This window comes from Falco cherrug, chromosome 3 (genome assembly GCF_023634085.1).
Source record: "Falco cherrug isolate bFalChe1 chromosome 3, bFalChe1.pri, whole genome shotgun sequence".
Lineage (NCBI taxonomy): Eukaryota > Metazoa > Chordata > Aves > Falconiformes > Falconidae > Falco > Falco cherrug.
Window position 1 is genome coordinate 28719337 of NC_073699.1, and position 21749 is coordinate 28741085.

The 21749-nt window shown below is 47.2% G+C and overlaps 1 protein-coding gene across 6 annotated transcripts in view; it reads left to right on the plus strand.

Moving 5' to 3' along the window:
• The first annotated feature begins 6105 nt into the window (after positions 1–6105).
• NCALD (neurocalcin delta) overlaps positions 6106–21749 on the plus strand; it is a 60754-nt gene continuing 45110 nt past the window's right edge. For 3 of the 6 annotated variants that reach the window (XM_055704780.1, XM_055704781.1, XM_027803846.2), the window contains exon 1: positions 6106–6288. The gene's annotated coding sequence lies outside the window, so the exon portion shown is untranslated. The remainder of the gene's footprint in view (positions 6289–21749) is intronic. The other 3 variants (XM_027803892.2, XM_027803944.2, XM_005431824.3) reach the window with 2 other exon arrangements.

A 21749-nucleotide genomic window follows, 5' to 3' on the forward strand; every position in this document is an offset into this window, starting at 1 on the left:
CACATGTGTAACATCCCAGCCAGCGTAAGGTTATCCATGTGCTTAGATGACTTTGGGTCAGGATCTTAATATCTCTGCAGCTCAGATGTGACTTCCACACAGCAAGGAGGAGACACAAAAGAGCCAGACAATTAGAAAATGTTATTGTGAGACCACAGAGATCCTAGCAAGAGGGCTCAGGGGGTAATTTGCTACCTGAAATATTTCAGTCTGGGGGGGAAATTGGTAAATCAATTATTCTCCAGAAAGTGCTGCTCTTAGGCATCAGAAGCAATCAGCATATTCGGTCCCAATGAGCCAGGGTAGGTTAAAACGTACAAATAGCAGAGTTTGAAAGGAGGGGAGTGGGCTGTTCTTCCTGGCTGAGTAGTCCCGAAGGAGGAGGGAGGGTGACTGCCAGCAGGACAAGTGACAGTGACCTCTCCTGCCCACACTGGTCTTTGCTGAAGTCCCACTGCAGATGAAGACCTTTGTTTCCAGATATCCTTGGCTTGTTTGAAAAGTGCCCTGAACACTTTCTTTGATCCAAAGTGCATTTTTTTTTCCTCTGCATGTTGCCAAGTAATCAATTCTTGTTTGATCCAAATGACTTTTCTCTGTTTTCTTTCAGTTTGGCCCCCAGATAAGTGCACACAACTCAAGTGCATCAATTAGTGGAAAGCATCCACATTCAGCAGCAAATTCAGTCTTCTGGCTGGTCCCTTAGGAGGTACTGATCGTGATTGCTCAGTGCTGGGATTTTTTTCCAGCTAAGTGTATCTCAGTTTTCATCTGCTCCCTTAAGTTTTTGAACTGGTCTCCTGCTGCATCAGTGCCAGTGAGGTGGGATCCCTGCAAGGAGGGTTCCCATCCAGGACCCTTGCTACTGCTCAGAGGCTGTTTGACGTGGTAGCTAACCTCAGCTCCTTTTGCTTTCCTGGCTGTGGGCTGGGGGACAGCACAGGTTTGAGGTCCTTCCAGAGGGGTGGGAAGAGATGAGGCAACCCTCCTGGGGGAAAGGCTCAGTACTGCAGGCTCCAGAAGTGCTTTGACACCAAGTCTCTGGGCCAGGAATGGGCCCTGTCTCCTTTTAGCTACTGGAGTAGATGTAGTCCTGGAAGATGGGCAAGGTGACAGAAAGCAAGTTTGATCTTACTCATGGTTCTGGGTGCTTTTCCTGTCTAACCAGCAAGCAGTGCAGAGCAAGAACAAGGGCATTGAAAGGGAAATCCAAGAGAACAGGCACAGAAAAGAGAGGATGGGGGGACATCAGGGCCAGCAGGTCAAGGTTATCCTCCCCCTCTACTCTGCCCTGGTGAGGCCACATCTGGAGTATGACTTCCAGTTCTGGGCTCCCCAGTTCAGGAGAGAGAGGGAACTACTGGAGAGGGTCCAGCGGAGGGCTGCAAAGATGATCAGAGGACTGAGAGAGCTTGGCCTGTTTAGCCTGGGGAAGGGAAGACTGAGAAGGGATCTTATCAATGCATACAAATACCTGAAGGACGAGTGTCAGGAGGACAGGGCAGGCTCTTTTCAGTGGTGCCCAGTGACAGGATAAGGGGCAACGGGCACAAACTGCAACACAGGAGGTTCCACCTGAACAGGAGGAAAAACCTCTTTGCTCTGAGGGTGACAGCACTGGGACAGGCTGCCCAGAGAGGGTGTGGGGTCTCCTTCTCTGGAGACATTCAAACCCGCCTGGATGTGATCCTGTGCAACCTGCTCTGAGTGAGCCTGCCTGAGCAGGGGGTTGGACCAGCTGATCTCCAGAGGTCCCTTCGACCCCAGCCACTCTGTGATTTGTGATTCCATTACATCAGCATAGGGGAGGAGATGCAGGAGGGATACACCCACCCCAAAATTGATCAGCGCCCATGGGGAGGCAGGTGCAAGCAAAAGTTTTAAGAGACCATGTGAGAAGCTATTGCATATCTCAGGAGGAAGAAAAATCAGTGCAATACTGCCTAAGGATAGGTGATGGCATTATGTAGGCTCAAATGCCAGAAAAATTGTTAGAGACCAAATGATCCTTTCTATAGAATATATCACCAAAAAGGCAACTCATGGTGCAGGAGTCTGCCACCACCCCTCAGCAGCACCCATCAGAAATCTGCGTTTAGGAATGGGTCCTCACTGCCGACGCTCACACCCTCCCAGTGTTCCAGTCCAGTGGCTCTTCTCACTGCTAGGAAGGGTGCTGGGGAAATCCACAAAGCCACTGGTGCTCTACAGGAACCCCGAGTTTTTGCTTCTGAAAGGGGAATCATTCAGCCTCCCTGGGAGTAGGAATTAGTGGCATTAAAGAGCTGTGACAGATATATGGAGAGCGTAGGATTTTCTTACAGTGCTGCATTCCTAGGAAACCATCTTCCACCTGATTTGACTTGAACAATAATTCTTTCACTGGGCCGCTGTCAGTGAACGTGGTGGGCTGAACTACTTTCTCTTCTTGTTTTTATTTCAACCCCCCCTGTGCTGGTAGTGCCATGTCAGCTGTATCAAAATTCAAATATCTTTTCCTGTGGGTTTTTTCCACCTGTTTTTCTACAAGAGCAAAAGTCAACATGACAACATTTTGCTGAGCTTTGTTTCTGTCTCTTTTTTATCTGTGTAACTGATGCCAGTGGAAACATTAGCCACCTTTTGAAAGAGCAAGCTGCAGAGGCCAGTAAAACCCATGTGGTTTGGTTTTTATATATATATATGAAACAGTAAAATCATGCCTACTTGCTTTTTTCTTTTTCCTTTTATTTTTAAAAACAGTAAAAATTCATGGATGTTTGAGGGAAAACTTCAAGCTGAAACACTTTGCTAAGTGTGGTTTTGGTAAGAGGAAATCCAAGAGTGGATTCTCAGCTGCTTACATGGATGTGGCTCCTTTCCGAGAGCGGGGATTGACACCAGGCAAGATCTAGTCTTTTGTGGGTTCAAAGATCAACCCATATAGGGTTTCTGCTCCCTGCATGTCTTCCATTTTATGGGCAAACAAATGTTATCTATTGTTAGCTCCACAGAGCCAAAAGAAGTACGGAAGGGAAAACTGGATTGTGTCCCACCTTGCAGCACTATCTTTATGTGTAAGTTATTACACAGGTCCCAACACGCGTGTGTTATAGGTGGCTTTAGGTATTAGAGGTATCTAGGTGTACACTACGATATATAGAACACATGTTACTGCAGTCGGTGAAGCTTTGGCAGGCTGTCCATCACGCTAAGGGTGAGGGAGCCAGCTCATGTCCCCTGGCAGTGCCTGCCCCGGGCTGGAGGAGTGGAAGGGAAGGAGGAGGTCCCAAATGCAGGACAGAGACCTTTCCCCATGAAGCACTGTGTCCATGTAGCAGGAGAAGGAGTCTGAGCCTTTGTACCATGGTCCCAGGTGGAAGCAGTGCATTTGTTTTTCAGCAGGCTTCAGCCTTTAAGTATCTTTTATGTATTTTTCCAGTCAGTGCCCATGTCTCATTGCTTTGTGCTCACTTGGTTGATTGACACTACAGAAGAGACTGCTTTGACGTTTTGTGTTTTATTGTAGAAAGGTTAAACTAATACAGGGAATATAGGCTTTTCTGCCACTTTTGGCAGGATTCTTTGGCTCTCTGAGGGACGGGTGCTGTTGCTTGCATTTCTGTGTCTGTGTGGCATAAGGTCTCCCTTACCCCAAGTGCTGGAAGGCTTTGGGGGTTACAGCAAGTGCTGGGCAGAAGTAGAGATTTCAGTCAGAAATTCAGAAAATCTCCCTGTGAAGGTGTCATCTCCAGCAGGGAGATGCAGCAAGACCTCTGCTGAGCCCTGGGAACAGCAGGCTTTAGGCTGCTATTATCATATGTTTTTGAGAGCATTGGTCTTAGATTTTTTCTTTGCTTAGCATCTTTCAACTGGCTGAAAATTATAACCTTCAAAACATATAATTAATACATCCTTATAAACACCGTGCATGTTTTAGTAACTCCCCTGGGCTCTCACCCTGCAGCAGAAATAACCCGTAAAGGCGAGTGAAAGGGTTATTTTTATGCTGGAGGACAGAGGTGCTCTGCACACCCGTGTGTCTGTAGGTGTGGAGAACCAGGCTTCGGTGGGAGCAGAGCAGGCGCAGGTCCCCGGGTGGCTGCTGTGGGGAGCTCCAGGGGACCCTGCCCGGCCGCCTCCGCCAGCCCTTTAGGGCATCAGCAAAACCGCTATTGAAATGTTTTGTGAGCATTAAAACACACATGTTTTATTGTCTGCTTTTGTGAAAGGGACTTTCAAAGAATTGAACCCCTTAAAATCTCCCCCAGGTGCACACAGCTTTGACAGACTGACAGAAAGCAACGCACTGCGCAGTGTTGAGGGGTGTCGTTTTAAACTGCAATCCCAAACTTCCCATTGTATTGTGCAGACGTTGCCATTAAGTGAAAAAATACTTCTGTATATGACAGTGAGAGTCTGTTGGTGGGTGTTGACATGAAGTTTCAGCCTTCTATACTGGATTAATATGTGTGATTATATGTAACACATGTAGTAATCAGTGGGGTTTTTAGAATTCATCATTATTCTTGCTCTGTTAAATGGTCACAGGTTTCTTGGCTACTTGTAAATATTTTCTTTTTAAGGCAAGAATTTTAGACAGCGGGGGCTGCCTTGTTCTATTGTAATAACTCATTGAGCCCTCTTCACTGCCTTGCACTGAGGCCTGGGGGGCAGCTCACCATCCCAGAGGGTTTTGCCCCTAGTATGAACTGCCCGAGAATCTCCAGCATGGCAGCAGTGCTGGAAAGGTGGGTTATAAGCTGTGCTGGAGAGAGAGATGCATGTCTCACTAAATGCTTCATAAACCAACGTTGGCTGTTGTTAATGTTGAGCTAAAAATCCCAAGCTCCTGGTGCTCTTGCACTTGGGAGAAGGATGTAGGGAAGGGTGATGGGGCTCAGTGGTCCCCCCACTGCCAGCCACTCCCGCATCCCCACCATCCTCCCTCTGCCCTGGATGGGGGGAAGCCCTCCCCAGCACCACTTTATGCCCCATCCCAGGTTGTCTTTTCATTTTTAATATTTTCTCTTTTGTCTGTTGCAAAGGCTTCAGCTGAGGATGCCCTGGTGTTTGCATTTGCAGATCCCATACGGCTTTACATCTGCTTCCACTTTCACCATCTATTGGTGTTGGCTCCTGATATTTCATATCCTGGGTGCCAGTTAGTGCACCAGTCACCAGCACTGACTCAGATGAGCACAGGAGTATTTTTCTGGTTGCTAACACTTTGCCTTTCCTCCCTGCTTCTTGCAGGTGAAAGTCTCTCCCTGCTCCCGGCCTCTCCCGTGTCCTGCCCCTGGTGCATGCAGGTGCTGTGGGCTCTGGTAAGATGCTGTGCAGAGAGGAAAAAAAAGGAAATTTGGGGGAAGGAGTGGATTTTAGCTAGAGTTACAAGGAAACCTGAGACACTGGTGTTGTGTCTCTGCCTGCAGGATAAGGCTGCAGAAGTGAGAGCTGGAGCCTGGCGGAGGCAGGCACTGCTTCGTCCCCATTCCCAGGACATTCTGCTGGGAGCAGCAGGAGAAGTATCGCAGGCAGGCGAGCAGGGCCGGTGGCCGAGGCTCAGGGACGCAAGGCTGAGCTGGCCGGACACCTCTGGGGTCCAGCCTGCAGCCCCGCGTGGCTGCCGCCCCTCCTTGCCTTGGCGAGGACTGCTGATGCTGGCAACCAAATGTGAATCTCGGTGGCTATGAATAAAATCTCGGCTGTGTGTCATTTTGAAAGACCCTAATTTTAGCGAGGCGGTGCAGCGCCTGGCTACGCATCGCCGAGGTGCCCCAGTACATGCAGAAGGCAGTGCCTTTGCCCTTTTGCTTGAGCAAGCCAGGTGTGTAAGGGGATTTTTTTCTGCTGGAAGCTGAGGATGCAGGAGGAAGAGGAAGAGGGAGGTGCTTTTTCTTATGGGGACAGGGTTAAAAGAGCGTCGGCGATGGGACCAACCCCTCGGCACAGCCAGCTCTAGCCAGCCCTTGGTGTTTGGGTTGTCCGGGCGCCCGTGATGGTTCCAATGTGCGCGCAGTATGACAGATGACCTATTGAAATAATTTCAGAGCAGTGCTGGGGTTGCCAGGACAACCAGTGCTCCCTGGGCTTGCGCCTGGCCATGTGACAGCCGCCTTGACGTCAGCTGGAGGCAGAGCCTGCGGTTTCGGCCGCGCAGTCAAAGCCTTGTGAGAACCCAGTGGATGCTGGATTTATCCCCGCCGCCACCGCCGCTGCTGTTTCTCAGGGGCTGCCAGAGCATGGACTATTAAAAACTTGCATTTCTGCAGTGTGAGGTAACCGTTTGCTTTATGTTCTCGTCAGGTATTATTTTTTTTTTTTTTTCATCCTTTAAAAGAAATAGAATAGAAAGCGGCTTATCGCGACTGATATTTTTTTCACTTGTTTGTTTTGGCTGGAAGTTTGCCTTGATGAACAAGCCCGGCACTATCAGATAAATGCAAAGCAGCTTCCAGTTACTAATTCTGTGTGCAGACTGCAAAGCAGAGTTAAATTTGGATTAATGATCCATGAAAAGAGAATAAAATGATATTGTTCTCATCTGACACTTTAGGAATATAAATGAACATGAGCAATCTTAGGCTAATGCATTCGGGAGTTAAAAGAAATTATGTTTAGGTATTGTGTTGATTTGGGCATCTCTACAGCTTTATACTTCTGTTGGGACTTGGAGTTTTTTAATGCTGCCCAATTCAGGCGTTTTTTTGCCCAACATGTGCAGTGAGGGAGAAGCCAGAAGCTGATGCAGCTAGGAACAGCTTGAAATCCAACTCCCAAAGTTTGAATCTTTAAATCATCTTTGTTCACACGGAGTCCCTGTAGCCTGCACACTCCACAGGCTTTTGGTCCCTCTCCTGGGGCACACAGCACTCTTGACTGTATAGTGTTTACAGAGGAAAGGATCAAGAGCTTCCTGAAAAATTATCTGAAATATGCCAAGAGAGCAACATCGCTGTAACACAGGCTTTTACCCTTTTTCTCACATGCACACACATGGCTTGGTTTTTGCCTTTTTTTTTTTTCTGTTGTAGGTTGAGAGCAGTCAGAATAGCTAAAAAAAGAACTGCAGCATGAACAGCACCACAGTAAATGAAAAATGAAATGCTATTTGGGTCTTTTGTAAAAACAAGAGGGGATTGGGGTCTGTTTCTGTATTGCACTTACTCCAAGGGGGCTGTTGTGGGGAAGAAGATCGCAGGGCTCAAGAAGTTTAGTGCTACAGACTGAGTTTGTTTGTGTGGGAACATATAGATTTGTTTTAAGAACAAATTACAGCTGAAGCATCGTGTCTGTTGTTTCCTGGAAAAGTATGCTAGATCATTCTTATCTTCTCTAATTAAATACTCCGATTCCCTTCCTCCCAAAGTTCAAAAGGTTTATTGATAATGGTAATGGTTTTCTAAAGCAGCTGCCACTCTGAAACAATCATGAGGCTACAAAACAATTTGAAACATGGAGCAATAAAAGTTTAAAAAAATCTATAAAAATTATTCTAATGTTACCAAATGCAGCAGAAGTAATTGTTTCAGAAAGGGAGCCAAGGCAGAGATTAAAACTGAAAGCACTTCTGTAAGGAAAGTTGTGGCTTAATTGGCATTCTTAACAGAGCAACAAGGATAAATGCATTTGAACCCTCTAAACCATTTCATTTGGTGTTATCTCATCTGTTCTTTCCAATTTAACTCTTGTACCTAAAATATCAATTGGGGGGGCGGGGCTGAAATATTTTAGATTTTCTTTGTTAAATCCTTCACCTGATGCCAATGCATCAGTGCATGAGAAACTTGGCTGGCTCCTCATCAAGGTTTACAGGAGCCTCTCGGCTTCGGTGCGGAGGTGTTAGCACCCCAAGTGCAGTCTTTCTGTGGGGAGTGGGCTCTTGGCGTCTCAGGCTGAGCTGGGCACAGCTGCTTCTTGGATGGCATGGGGAGACGTGTTTCGGCTGTGGTCCCCCACCTGCATGTGAGTCTCCCTAGTGTCTGAGCAGTGGGGTAGGAGAGGAGGGCAGGGGGAAGCAGTCAATGCGACTCACTGTCCTCCAAGATCTGCTGGTTCACCAGCTTACTCTATGGGGGCATGGAGTAAGGGGACAGATTTGCACTAAGCAGCATCTGCCAGTCAAGAACAGTCATTCACCTTCACGTCTGGAGGGTTTGGCTCCATGTCTAACTGCAGTCACTTGCCAGGTTTGACTTGAGTCGTCAGTGTGGCAGTGATGCCTGGTGAGGGCTGGGGCTTCATCTCATTTATTTAGGCTTGAATACAGTGTCCTGGTGAGTTCGATGCCTTGAAAACACCTGCAAGGGGAAAAATAATTGATGCCACTTCTGCTCAAGAGCTATTAATTAGCAGTATTTTAAAAATAGGTTCATCATGTCTAGCTAGGATGGATATATCTCGCTTTAGTGATACTGAGCAAGTCTTCAAAAAGCACTAACTTGACGTGAGAGAGGAGAACAATAAACTGCTTCATGTTTTACCAGAAGGGTCCTGGACATATTGTGGCAAGAGGTCTGAGGGGCAGTATTACTGGGGAAGTTGGTGAGTGCCACTGAGGTTGCACAAGGATGTGTCCTGCTTGGCAGAGTGACCAGCTCTGTCTCCTCCAGCCGAGTCTTTGGGGGATTTGAGCTTCCCATTGGCCCGGGCTACTTGGAGCCCTGGAGGTGGGGATGGCCAAGATGCAGGCAGGCAGGCAGGTCACGGGCAATGCCAGAGTCTGCGACTGGAGGAAAAAGCAGAGGTTCTTCCTCAAGGGAAGGGCAGGGGACAGTGTGTGAGGGTTGTCTCGGGGCTGCATGCCTTTGCTTAGTGATTTCATGCTCTCAATTTTGCTGGTCAGCTCTGCAGCAAACCCTTTCAACAAACACTTGGATTTTACCTTGGGAGTGTGCGAAGTTGCCAGGCAATGTAATGCTAAGCATCCCACCACCTCTGCCCCACCATGGTTTCAGCCACCATGACAAAAGAACAAACAGCCTGTAGGTTTCTTCCTATTGCTGAGAGAGGGGGAAGGTGGCTGCAGCCCATCCCTCATCTTCTGCCCAATGCCACAGCCATGAGACTGCCAGCTTACTTGGACTTGAAATCCTCTGACTTAAAAGAGAGAAAAAAATGACATGTACACAGGCTTGGTGACACTCCACCTTCTTCTGGGAAGGCCAGATTGACCCTCATACTTCCCATCAGCCTTCATATCATTTGCAAAGACACCCCCTTGCATGCACGTGAGGAGGAGATGATCTCTTCCAACAACCTCCTTGTCCATGGAGAAGGGCGAGCAGACCAGCAGGTCCTGAGGAACCAGAGCACATCACCTTAGGAGAGACCTTGGCTAAAACCAGGACTGCGATCTCCTTGAGTCACTTTTCACACAGCTGGATACAGCCAAGGAAATTAAAACCAGACGCGAGCTGTGGGTGCCTCTAGCCTAGTAATAATAACACACTCTACCTTGATCTGGTTGAGTTGATGGGCAATGACAGTCTAAATTTAGGCTATCAGCATAATACAACCTAAAAAAAACCTTGCAACGCAGAGCACTGACTCCTTCCTGCATTTTTCAAACAGAATGAGGTTTCTGACATCTTTTTAAAGGTCCTAGTTGCACTAAAGATAATAATTCAGGGGGTAATAAAATCCCTTGTATGGGGGCAGGAATCATCAGACATTGGGAACTGACATAGCAGTATGGAGTTTCAGGCTCTTAAATTACATATTGCAGAAGTTCATTTCTACCCTGCTAAAAATCATTACGTTGTGTTAATGTCCTGCATCATCAACATTAGCAACAACTGGTTTAAACGATAGCTGAGCTGCAGTAGAGATTTGACATTTTAATCAACAGTTGCTTTTCCAATTAAATGCAGATGCCATGCATATGGTACTCTGAATGTAAAAAAAAAAAAAAAAAAAAAAAAAAGTTGACCTGATTGTTGGTTCCAAGCTAAAGTAACAAAAATCCTAACTCTGGAATGTTTTTGGTAGTCATATTTTAGAAATAATCTTCCATGGTGAGCCAGAATCTGTGAAGACTTATAGTCAGATAACAGTTAAAAAAATAGACTATGTTTTGGCTGTACTTTTGCTGCTGTTAAATTTATCTTCTTAAATAGCAGGGAGTATGAGCTGAGGTTTCAGAAACAGTAATTTTGTAATTATTTTACATGTATTGAATTATTCTGTCATCAAATTTGCATTTCAGACAGCATTACAGTATGAAAATATAATTAGAAACTGTAATTCAGGAATTGCTGAATGTGATATTTCCCAGAGGGAGCACTGTGAAGAAGCTGCCCTCACTACAACTTCAACAAATGTTGAAATCCTATAGGTGGAAAATGTAAAGGCCGAGTTGTAGAGTTCCTCTCCCTTCTGCGGTCTCTACACGCTGTCAGCTTTCTGCTGAACTTCATTTTTTTGTAAGATTCATTTCCACAGAAACATCTAATCATTAAGAGCTGAAGTGCTCAGATCCTGTTCTGCTGAATTTCAGTCTGGCTGTGCTGATAGTTGCTGAATTGCTTTCAGCCACAAAATGACACTGACATAATGTAAGGATCTGATTTATACACAAAAAAGCCGAGAAGCTTGTAGTTTGGGCTGAAATGCTGGTTTTAATTTGCTCAGTGCCCGGAATTCCCAGCAATACCTCCTCTCACAGGAGAGAGCAGAGGATGAGGTCTCCATTTAGCTCCATTTCTCTTGTATTGTAATTCAAGACTTTTTGCTGGACATGTTCACAGTGTTGTGCAGAGTTTTAGCTGCATAAATCTCACCAATGTCCATCCTTACTCTTTTTACTATTTTTGTTACAATCTTTGGCTTATCATAGACACATTAGCTGGAAATTAAGACATCCTCTCTTTTTAGTTGGGTTTGTGTTGATAAACCCTGTCTATTTTTGTGTGAGACGCTATTTTGAAGAGCTTCATCCGTGGCCAGTTTTTCCCACCATCTTGTTGGGATGTTGGATAGGCCCGTACATGGAGCAAAGCCTCTGATGCACAAAGCAAAGCTGGCATCGGGAGGGGGCAGAAGCTGAGTGTGGGCCATGTTTGATGCTTTGATGTCCCCATACATCTCTCACATTCCTGCTGAGAGACAGTCACAGCACTCCTCCAGTCAGGGCAGGGCAGGAGAAGTGTTGACTTTGAACCCAAGACTGCATGGATAAAGAGGCTGGCTGGTGACATGGTTCTTAGTGACTTGGGGACACTGTCACCCGCAGTGTGCTCTGAGAAGCAAGACCATTTTTGTACCTGCCCAGGGCCACCTTCCTGCACCCACCCACACCCTGGCACTTTCTCTGGGTGCAGGGAAGGATGTCTGCCCCATTGCTCACATTTCAGGTGATGCATGTCTTGCAACCTAGGTCTGGTATTTGCAATGTGAGCAAAGGGCAGGAGCTGCAGGGTGCTGCTGCAGATGACCCAAGAAGGTATTTTTGTCAGGGAGGGTGCAATAAGCCAGGTTGGCTCTTTCTGGATAAGTGGCCTTGTTTGGGGAGTCCTCTGTGAGTGCCGTTTGCAGGTGGGCAGCTCCTGAGCATCACACCCATATTTTTGCACATTTACTTAGGAACTCCAGAGGAGCAGCAGTGTTTCAGCTGGCTTTGTGCATGGAAGCAGGTGCACACTGGGGCTGCAAAGCTTTGAGACAGGTTTATGCCTGCCACATTTGTCACAAAGCCTCTTAGTGTACTGAGTTTCACCACTGAGAGAACGGGGCCTTGGAAGTGGGTCAGAGCTGGGCTGGCCTGCTGCAGGGGCACGATGGACCGGGTGGGATGGGGCAAGTGGGCAAAGGAGAGCCCTGGACAGGACAAAGTGACCAGGGGATAGCAGGATGAGGCTGGGGCAGGCTTGCTGCTGCTTGGCCGTTCTGCTTTCACTGTTCCTGCACTGCTGGGTTTGCCCCATCAGGGACCTCTGGCAGCACTGCCCAGTGTCCCTGGGCATCTGCCGTACGGGCCAGCCAACACTCCTGTCAAACAGAGCTGCCTGAAGGGGTCAGGAAAGCTAAATGCTTCCTACATTAACAGTGATGCTTTGTCGTTCTGCTGCCGTCTGATGTATGGGTGGCTAAAAGGGCTGCTTCCTCTGCTGGATGCTGGGTTCAAAATAGGGATGCAGAAACACTGCGCAGTCAACCCTTGCACAGTACGTGCTACTGGAGGACATAGATTCTGCCTTTAAGAGCTTCGTGGTTTTTCTCATATTATAGAAGAGATCAGGTTTTGGAGAGACCCAAGATTAGGTGTATGAAGGTTTTATGAAGATGAGCAGATCAGGTAGTTTACAGGCTTTCACTCCAGAGAAGACAAGTTAAAGCTGAAGAAGGTCAAAGTCAGCTTCTTTCCTCGCTAAATTCCCTCACACCTAGAGCAGGCAGATTCCCTGATTATGCCTCACACAGACTTTCTGTGTCTCCTCCAGGACTGCAAAAACACAATGGATCCAGGTCATTTGAAGTGTCTAACTTCAACTGAATAATACTCAAAGAGACTTCAGCCATGAAGGAATTCAGCTCTGAGAACCTTTAACTCTAAAGAAAATATTCTGCTTATATTGTGTGTGTGTTCCTAATGGCAAATCCAAGATACCAGGGGGAAGCAAGCACAAAGCCGTTTATTATTTCCACAACTGCTATATGCTTCCTATCACAACAGTATTCTTTTGCGCAGAATGGCAGCATGATTGCAGAGTCCTCTTTAACTTCACCATTTTAGCAAGCCCAGGTCCAATTAGAGCAATTATATGTCCGCAGAAACACTGTCTGTTTTCCTTTGGACCTGTCTGTCAAGCATCCTATTCAGAGCTGTTTATCTTGCGCGAGGTTTTTCACATAAAGTCGTTCTGACCCTACTAAAACAGTCTCATCTGAAGGGTAGCCTGCATTTTTGTAGACTTATTTCACAGCTGATGAGAACAAGAAGAATGCAAAATTATGGCTGGCTAAGGACACTCTTTCAGCCTAACCAGGGTCTCCTCTTGCTTGATTTGACACAGCACACAGATTTCGCTTTCAATTATTTCACTTCACCATTCACTTTCAATTACATTACTACTAAAAACTGAGAACATTATCAGAATTTGCAGTTCTTCCTTGCTTCTTTGGAGCATTTCCTTAATCAAAATCCCCAGCGTGAGTTGCAAGGCATGTAATGTTTGACAGCACATCATGTTAAACCACTTACAGCTCTGAGGTCTGTAGGGGACTGTTTGGTCTCTGAGTTATTGAAGAGCTGCTGGGTAGCGGACACTTCTGCACAAAGACTGTCTACATTTTGCTTTACCTCTAGCATCAGAGTCTGATGAAGGAGCTGAGTGACTCCTGCCAAGGAAGTCTCCCTTGTCCCTGCTAAGGTAAAAGCTGAGAAGCAAAGCTCAGTGAAAGGCAGAAGTGCTGGGGTTTGGGAAGGTCAGGGGCAGTGAAAAGAGGAACGCTTCTCTTTCTGAACAAAAAATAGATTTTTATTTTCTCATACTTCTCTTGGAAGGGAAAATCCAGGGAACAGTGTTTGGAGTCATCTTCCAGAAACAAAATGAACTCTTTTATGACAATTCAGAAATCAAGATTGCCCGTGAGAGAGCAGCCCCCGTCCCTACCGCTGGCTCCATGGCATCCGTGAGATTCCCAGCCAACACACACAGCAGCACTCAAGCAGAGCAGTGTCGCTTTAGGAACTGGAAACACAAGCTCAGACTTTAATCATTCTTCTTCCAGCATCATCAAGGCAGTGGCTCCACCAATTTTCTTATTTTGCCTCTCTTCTGCTAGGTTTTAGCCCATGAGGGAAGGTGGCTTGTTGCTTTTGTCAGGAGGACCTGCAGAGCTGCCTGCAATGGTGGCCTAGATGTTACCTGTTCCTTCCTTTGGTGCAGGATGCCACAGCCAAGAGAGCCGTGACAGTGCTGACCTGAGCTGCAAAGACACCTTGCAGACCTGGTCACACTGGTGGCAAGGATAAATGAGAGCTGATGAAACAACAGTATAACATACTCCACATCACCTCCATGGGGGTCTTGGTGATTTTGGTAAGATCAGTTTATAATGTTTACCTGGATCTGCAGTCTTGGCAGATTCAGTTTCTTTTCTTGCAGCAGTGATGGCCTTTTCTCTGCGAACCACAGGCAGTGAGCTGCTGTGCAGGGTTAGACCCCCCCCCACTCACCACATCCACATCATGTTTGTGCTGCCCTAATTAGAAAACCGCAATTATCTCAGAGATGCTAGGTGAAAGTTGGACTGGGTGATCTTAAAGGTCTTTTCCAACCGAAATGATTCTGATTCTATGAGAAAATGTGACAGAAGCCCTAAGTAGGGTGACTGCTTGCCTGACTTTTGCTGTTTTTATTAGACACAGGGACCCTTGCAGAAACCCCCACCTCACTTAATTCAAAGTATCTGATTAAAAATTGAAGTGTATTTCACTATTAGTTTACCATCTGTTCAGTTATTAGTTCACTGAGGTGTTGCTACCGTACTGAGAGCCTGTAGTAAAACACACCTTCCCTACGCGTGGCTCCCACCACACTTGCAGATGGCACTCCAGGCAGGGCAGTGGAGAGGCAGCTGGGAGAGAAGGGGTTAAAACAAGCCACAGTTACCAGTTTGAGGCATTTTTGAAAATAGCAGCTTTTCTTTTGTTTGCTGAATTCCCCGTGCTTTTCCAGTGCTGCTCCTACTATTCATTTCTTTCCCAAAATAACGTTTTTAAGCAGAGGAATGGCTTGAGCGAGGAGAGGAAGGGATCTGCAGCTGGAGCCGGACAGCTGCACACGGTCTTGTGTCTGCACCGAGGGGGCTCCAAGCTGCCCCTAATGCCAGACTACTAGGCAAGTGGCAATTCCCAGTATTCCAGGCAATTTTGCCTCCTTTCTATGAACGTGATGATTCCTTCCTGACAGCCCTCAGTGGTGCTTCTTGGGGACAAGCTTTGGGTTTGTGCAGCTTGCTGCTGCTCTTGCAGAGAAATGTTTATTGTTCTTCTTTCAAAGGGGAAGCCTGAACATACCTGAAAGGCTTCCAGCTACACGGGGGATGTGCTTATGGCCAGCACGGTGGGAAGGTGCCCTAGCAGGCAGTGTGCTCCTGCCATCCAAGGTCTTTGTAGCCCAACTTGACCAAAAGTTTGTCTTGCTGGTGGATACTCCTTTGAAGGAGAAGGAGGGGAAAATAAGCCCAAGACAGCTTGGCCCCAGGCCTGGTGGTGCAGGCAGATCCCACTGCTTGGGGATGCAGACCCAGCCCTCAGGCTGACTCAGGTGTCCTGTCCTTAAATGATGACCTGGGAAAGCGGCTGCTCCCAAGTTGCTCCTGGAAGCACCCAGCTGGGCTGGCCAGGGACGCTCCTCTCTTGTCCCTGATGGTCAGGCATGCAGCCAAACACGGTGAGCTCCAGAAATGGGTGCCAGCAGCCTTCCCTTGAAGGGGGGGGGGGGGGGTGGGGTGGTGTGGAACACGGGACCAGGGGCAGTGGAAAAGAAGCCCTGAGAAGAATTAAAAATTAAATGCTTAGAGCAGCAACTTGCTGTCACCACATCCCAGCAGTTCACCTCTGGTGTGGCTGACCGACACTGACATGCTGAATGGGAGGAGCATGCCATCCTCACTGCCCTGGCTGGAGACCAGCTATCCCTTCCACGGCCCTCGTGGGGAGATGAAGAGGAGCTGCCCCACTCTGCATGGGGGAGTTTCAGCACACAGGACCCCCCAGCTCTGCCCCATGGGAGTCAGCAGTGCCTACACCTCCGGGTGGAAATCCCCAGAGTCATAGTGAAAAGCATTGTGTGAGGTGGTGGCCGGACCCAGGTGCTTCTCATGCTGCTTGGACAGATGCTGCTGCTAAACATGGGGTGCTGGGGAGCTGGACCAGCCGCACCAGAGCCCTCTCTCCGCTCTGGGGTCTGGAATATCCCCAACAATGGGCTTGCTGTGTGCAGGCAGAGGCTGAGCCCACGGGGCTGACATTTGGCGTGCAAGGGTCAAGACTACCGAGGTTGGTATTTAAGGGTACAAGGGCTGAGCCCCACTGGGGCTGACATTCAGGGGTGCCACTGACACATATGTGAAGAGCAGCGTCTGTTGCAGTGGAGAGCAGGACCCACGTACCCGCAGCACGGGAGCAAGGCTCTGGGCTCTGCGTTGCTGTGAGCAGAGGGCTGCCAAAATCAGGCAGAAGCCTTCGTGCAGAGCTGCGATGGAGATGCCCTGGCCCTTGCTTGCTTGTGTCACTGGACAGCACCAGCACCTGGCAGGCATCATCCCCCAGCACCCCACCATTCCCACCTCCCCTGGCCCTTCCTGCTTCACAGAGCCTGCAGCCACTTGCAGGATGTGTCCCAATGATTTAGGCCTTGAGTCTAATTCATCACCCTCTCTCAATACCCCTTTCCAGTATGTAACAGCTTACTTCCCCCAAACCTTGATATTTCTTATTTTAGCATTAACATACAAGTAGGTGAGAAACTATTCAGTTTCCTGAGGTAATGCCTGTGGCTGTGCTATGGACACTGGCTGTGTCTGTATTACAAGAAGCAGGGAGCATCCCCAGCAGCAGAGCTCAGAGATCGAAATCTTTCTGCCTGGAGCAGTCCCTATCCCAGTTTTGCTCCCAGACAATTCATATCCTCCCAGCTGGTGCCCAAGCCCAGTCTAGGACTTAGCATGTGCCACTGGGGCGTCCCATGAGGCAGGTGGCACACGACTACTCTTCAGGAGGATACAAATTCCGGTCTCATGGATGAGGGAATGGCTATGCCAGTCAGCCCCCATGCTGGGGAATGCACCCAGATGCATTTGCTTCAGTCACAGGTGATGTGGTAAATGTCATTGTGCATAACTGGGTGGGAATCCTTGGAAAAAAGAACCTTGATAGTAGAAACGTGTTTTTTTCTGAAGCCCGAGGCTGGGGAGAGCTGGTGAGCTGCAAGCTCTCACCATGGCCACCAGCAGGAAGCCAGCCTGCTGGAGCATGACGAAAAGGCTGGCAGCTCCAGTCTGTCAAACAAAGCGGTGGGTTTTTAATAGGACCGAAGCAAAGGAAGTGAGGAACGTGGCTAGAAGCAAGGATAAAGAAAAACCTTTGGTCTATAGAGAAACAGGCTCTTTACTCAGCTGTCTGTATAGAGGGACATTATCACATACATTGCTGACCTGACTCTATACAGGGGTTTCTTTCCCCCATGTGTGGGTTTGACGCTGATTTTTAATCGATCCTTGGCAGACACACTTCACCCTGCCTGGTTCAGTTTTAATCCTTTTCTAGCTTCTAATCCTTTTATTTTAAAGACGTGAACATTGCAGAGGTGGATGTCCAATACCGCACCTCTCTGCTCCTCAGTTTCTCCAGAATTAGTAAATTGTTATCACCTGTATTAACCTTCTCAATGAGAAACCAGCATGATCCACTTTTCTAATGCTTTGTTGTGCCTAATACCCATTTTCTAAACCCTCCCTTGCCTGAAGTGAGCACTGCACGCTGCGTAATGGCACGGCAGCTCCCTGGCTGCCACAGCCCCCCAGCCTGTGCCTGCCGTGCGGCGCTGTCACGTATTTCATGTTCCGCTCTGCAAGAGGGAAGCGATATCCAGGTGCTCTCTTCGTAAAATTCCAGGGTTGAAAGAGGTAAAAAAGCAAAGGAGATTTCTGAATGCAGTTTCTCCCAGTGCTTCTGTGTTTGTTGAATTCAACCTTCACGGTTTTGGCCTCGGAACATGTCAGTGGAGTTCAAGAGAGCCAGGGGAGCATTTGCCTATCTCCTTGCCTGCAGCTTTGCAGGCAGGTTTGACTGATTGTTTTTATTACTTCCTCTGTTAGACATGGAGTGTTTTCCACTTTCCCTGGATTTCTCGCTCAGATCCAGCTGCCTGTGCCTCTGTTCTGGTGCAGTAGCCTTCTGTCCCTGGGGCTGTTGCTGGCCATGCAGCCAGCGGGATGGCACTTGCCTTCCACCTTGCTGCATGCTGGAAATGCAGTTCATTTATCAGATACCGAGCAGAGGTAGGCTACGTCATTTGGTAGAGGGCAAAAATCTGTCACTCTGGGACTCTTCAGGGTGGGGGTCTTAATCTATACTTCTCCACAGACTCACTTGTAACCCCCAGGCAAATCATTTTGTGTTAGTGGCCATCCCAGTCAGACAAACATGACCATGACTATGATGCCTTGGCAGGCCCTTTCATGTAAGCCATAGTGTGGCACTCTGATATTATTTGCAGCTTTGCATCGCAGCCCTACAGAGCACAAGGATATTGGTGTGAATCTTCTGAACAGCAGGGTTTAGTAAAGCAGGACCCCAGTTTTTAGTAAAGCAGGACATGGGCATGACTGCATGGAAGTGTAAAGTTTACCCTTTCACTTACAAACAAAAGTTGCTGTGCTCATATTGCTCCAGATAAAACAGGGGGGTTAGGAAGGCTAGCATTAAGGCATTTTTTCAGAATCATTTGATATGTTTTAATCCTTATTAACCTGGACCAATTGTCTGCCAGTGAACTCATGGAAGGCTAGGTGTAGTTAAAGATCTGTCCTGCACAGCCTGCCATGCATTTATAGCTACACAACTGCTCTATCCGGTGAAACAGAAATACGTCTTTCTAAAGGAAAGCTCAACAATAGGAAACATTTCTTTCACAAAACTGAACACAAGTGTTTCTTCCAAGCACCATCAGATAAAAGCAAAAACTCTCTTAAGTTTCTAGTTCCATTAAGCACCTGGCTCTAATGTACAATTCCCTGATTTTGTTCATTTTTCAACCAAAATGTGATCCTGTTTTAAAGCACAGTTGTTTCTTCTGGTAATAAAAGCCTATTCAACCACCTGTGTGTTTCATCAGTGTTTGCATTACTTGTTCTGTATCATGTTTTGCGTTTTGTTTCAATCTTCCCACTGAAGAATCAGTGTTGTCCAAATTGCCACTGCTCAATTGGACATAACTCCCTATTCCTTACTACTTAAAGTTGGTTATCTAATTTTGCTGGTGGGTAAATTTGATGAAGATTTCACAGCATGCTAAATTTGTCCATGCAGACAATACAGTGACAGGTTTTCTCCCAGTTATTGCTGAAATCCCCCACCCTACCCATTGCAGAGGTTTATGATCGCTGCCTCTCAGGCGTCTGGCACAAATGGAAGTGGTACCGTTGTGTGATGTGCTTGTTATTTCAGGCGTTAGCCTTGAGAAGTGCTGGGTAATTGGGTGGTTTGTCACGTCTGTTTAAGCACATTATTCCTGAAACTGCTCCTCCTCCAATCAATAAAAGACTCCATAAAATTATTTAAACATATTAAGAAAAATGTGATTTACTCCAGCAATCTTTATTGCATTTCATTATAAGCCACTGAATCTAATATACAAAAAGATTGCTTTAATTATAAGCGGACAAAAGGAAGATCTACGCTGTGTTCCCACTAAGCAACTATCAGCAACATGCACCTTCTCCATCTAATGCAGTTACATAAACTAATTAGGTTTGGTGTTTTTAATGGGAGCAGTGGTTAACTATATTGCACAGCCCCCAAGAGAAATTGGCATCAGATGCATTTGTTAGGTGTTCTGGCATTTGTTTTCAGCTATTTTAGGAAGCTCATGAGATAGCCAAAATGTGGGCAGAGACTTCAGATGATGGGCTGTTGATCTTTCTGTCTCACCTCAAAGCAGTTTCACTGCACTTGGTGCTGCCCTTTGGAAGCTCACCAGATAGCAGAGGACCGTGGTGTTCCTCTCCACTTGCAGACCCATGTGTAGCTAGTTTTTGTTTTACAAAGTGAAGTGCCTTGGTGTCATTCACTACTGTTTTGTACTTTACTGCTATTTCAAATCGTGGGTAGACAATTTTCACAGGAAAACAGGAAACTTGGTTCAAGGTGGTATCTTAGAGCAACAGCTCCCTTCCACCTGCGTTCTTCCCTGTGAAGTGGCCAGTTGACCACTTTCATACAGGTTAACTTCTTGACATTTTGCCTGTGAGCACCTGATGATAGTTAAACAGCAGAATCAAATGTCTCCCGCACCCTGCAGCATTCAAAGGATCTGTGTTACTTACTGCAGGAGCAGCCCTCCTTAGAATTGTCATTTATAGCATTTGAAACATAGAGAAGACACATCAAAGGGCGAATATGATGTTATTTTGTTACATGAAGTGCTTTCCAGCCATGAATATCTAAAGGCCCTATTTCTCCCTGTGGAGGAATGGGTGTGCTGAGGCTAGCGAGGAAAGGAGACCCAGCAACAGGGTGATACAAGTTGCAATGATGGGGATGTGGGATGGGGAGCGCAGGGATGCGGGGATGCAGAGCCTGAGCAATGAAGCAGTGCCTGTGCACCCGTGGCCATGGGAGCAGCCCCGTGCACTTAGGGCAGTGCTGCGTGAAGGTAATAAGTGGAGGGGTTCCTCCATGTCTCTTATGGTGTGGCCAGGAGGGGAGCACGGGGCAAGGTGCCCCCACCCCCTGTCACAACCAAGACAGTCTTGGGCATGCTGCTGAACAAGAAGGATGGACAATGAGAGATGTAAGCGCCAACAGCTGCTGTGCCCTGGTAGGGTCGGGCAGTGCCTGATGAGAGACCGTCCTGTGCTGGTCTCCCCATGAGTCCCTGCCAACCCAGAAACCTTAAAAAATGGCCCCGCTTGGCCCAGGAGCACAGGACCAGCTGATATGAAAGGCCATACAGAAATCCTTTCCTCCCTCTTACTGTGCATCGGTTCAGTCAACACTGAAATGCAGCTGTCACCCAGTAATCTCTGTAAAGTGGTCAGAGGTCTTCAGGTGGAAAAGCTATATGGTATTAATCAGTTATTGTGTTCCCTATAGGAGACAAAGGGATTGCATTAAGGAGGAAAAACTTTGTGGAAAACATGAATTGTTCTATCAATACTGAAAAGAAACTGGGCACACGATTAATTTTCAAAGAAAATAGAAAACTTACTACTTCATATTCATATTCTGCTAATCCTCTTGACTCCAAGGTTAAGCCTAACCAGCTGTGAATTTTATTGAGGTTACTTGTAAATCTTAATTTAAGAAGCTCTTTAATTTTCAATTTATTTTTTTTTTTTTGCAATAATCATATTGCTGCTCCCAGTGTATCTCTGATACTTGAATTGACAGAGCTGGCCAGCTCTCCTGACTTGTCTGCTGCTCTCCTGACCTGTCTGCTGCATCCTGGCATTCACTTGTCTGCTTGTATAACCCTCCGTGCACATTTCTGCTGCTCTGCATTACTGATGTGTGGTGGTGGGAGGTTACACACTGCAGAGGAAGGCAGAGATATTGTAAACACGTTTATTTCATGTTACTGCCTTTGGCTCTCCTCTTGGTGATCCTTTGTGTCAGAAAGACACTCTGCCCACTATAAGAAGCAAGCTTGGTTTCTAGGATGCCATTTCTCTTCCAGAGAACCTCCTGACTCACCCAGTCCACTGCAGGTGTCTACATCACATAGACCCTATGCATGGATTTTTCAAACTCCATGCGCTAAGGCCATTTATCTTGCGATCCTCAGAGAAGGCTGTTCCACAGGCTTCTCTGCTCCAGTGGTTAGAGATTTGCTTCTCATTCCCAGTCAAAATTTATTCATGGCTAGTTTACACCCATTTGTTCCTGTGCCAGCATTGTCCTTCAGTTTAAATAGTGTTTCTCCTTCCCTAGTGTTTACCCACTCTGATGTATTTATAGACTACAACCATATCCCCTCTTGGCCTTTCTTTAGCTAGGCTAAACAGCTGAGTGCCTCTGGTCTCCTCTGAGAGCACAG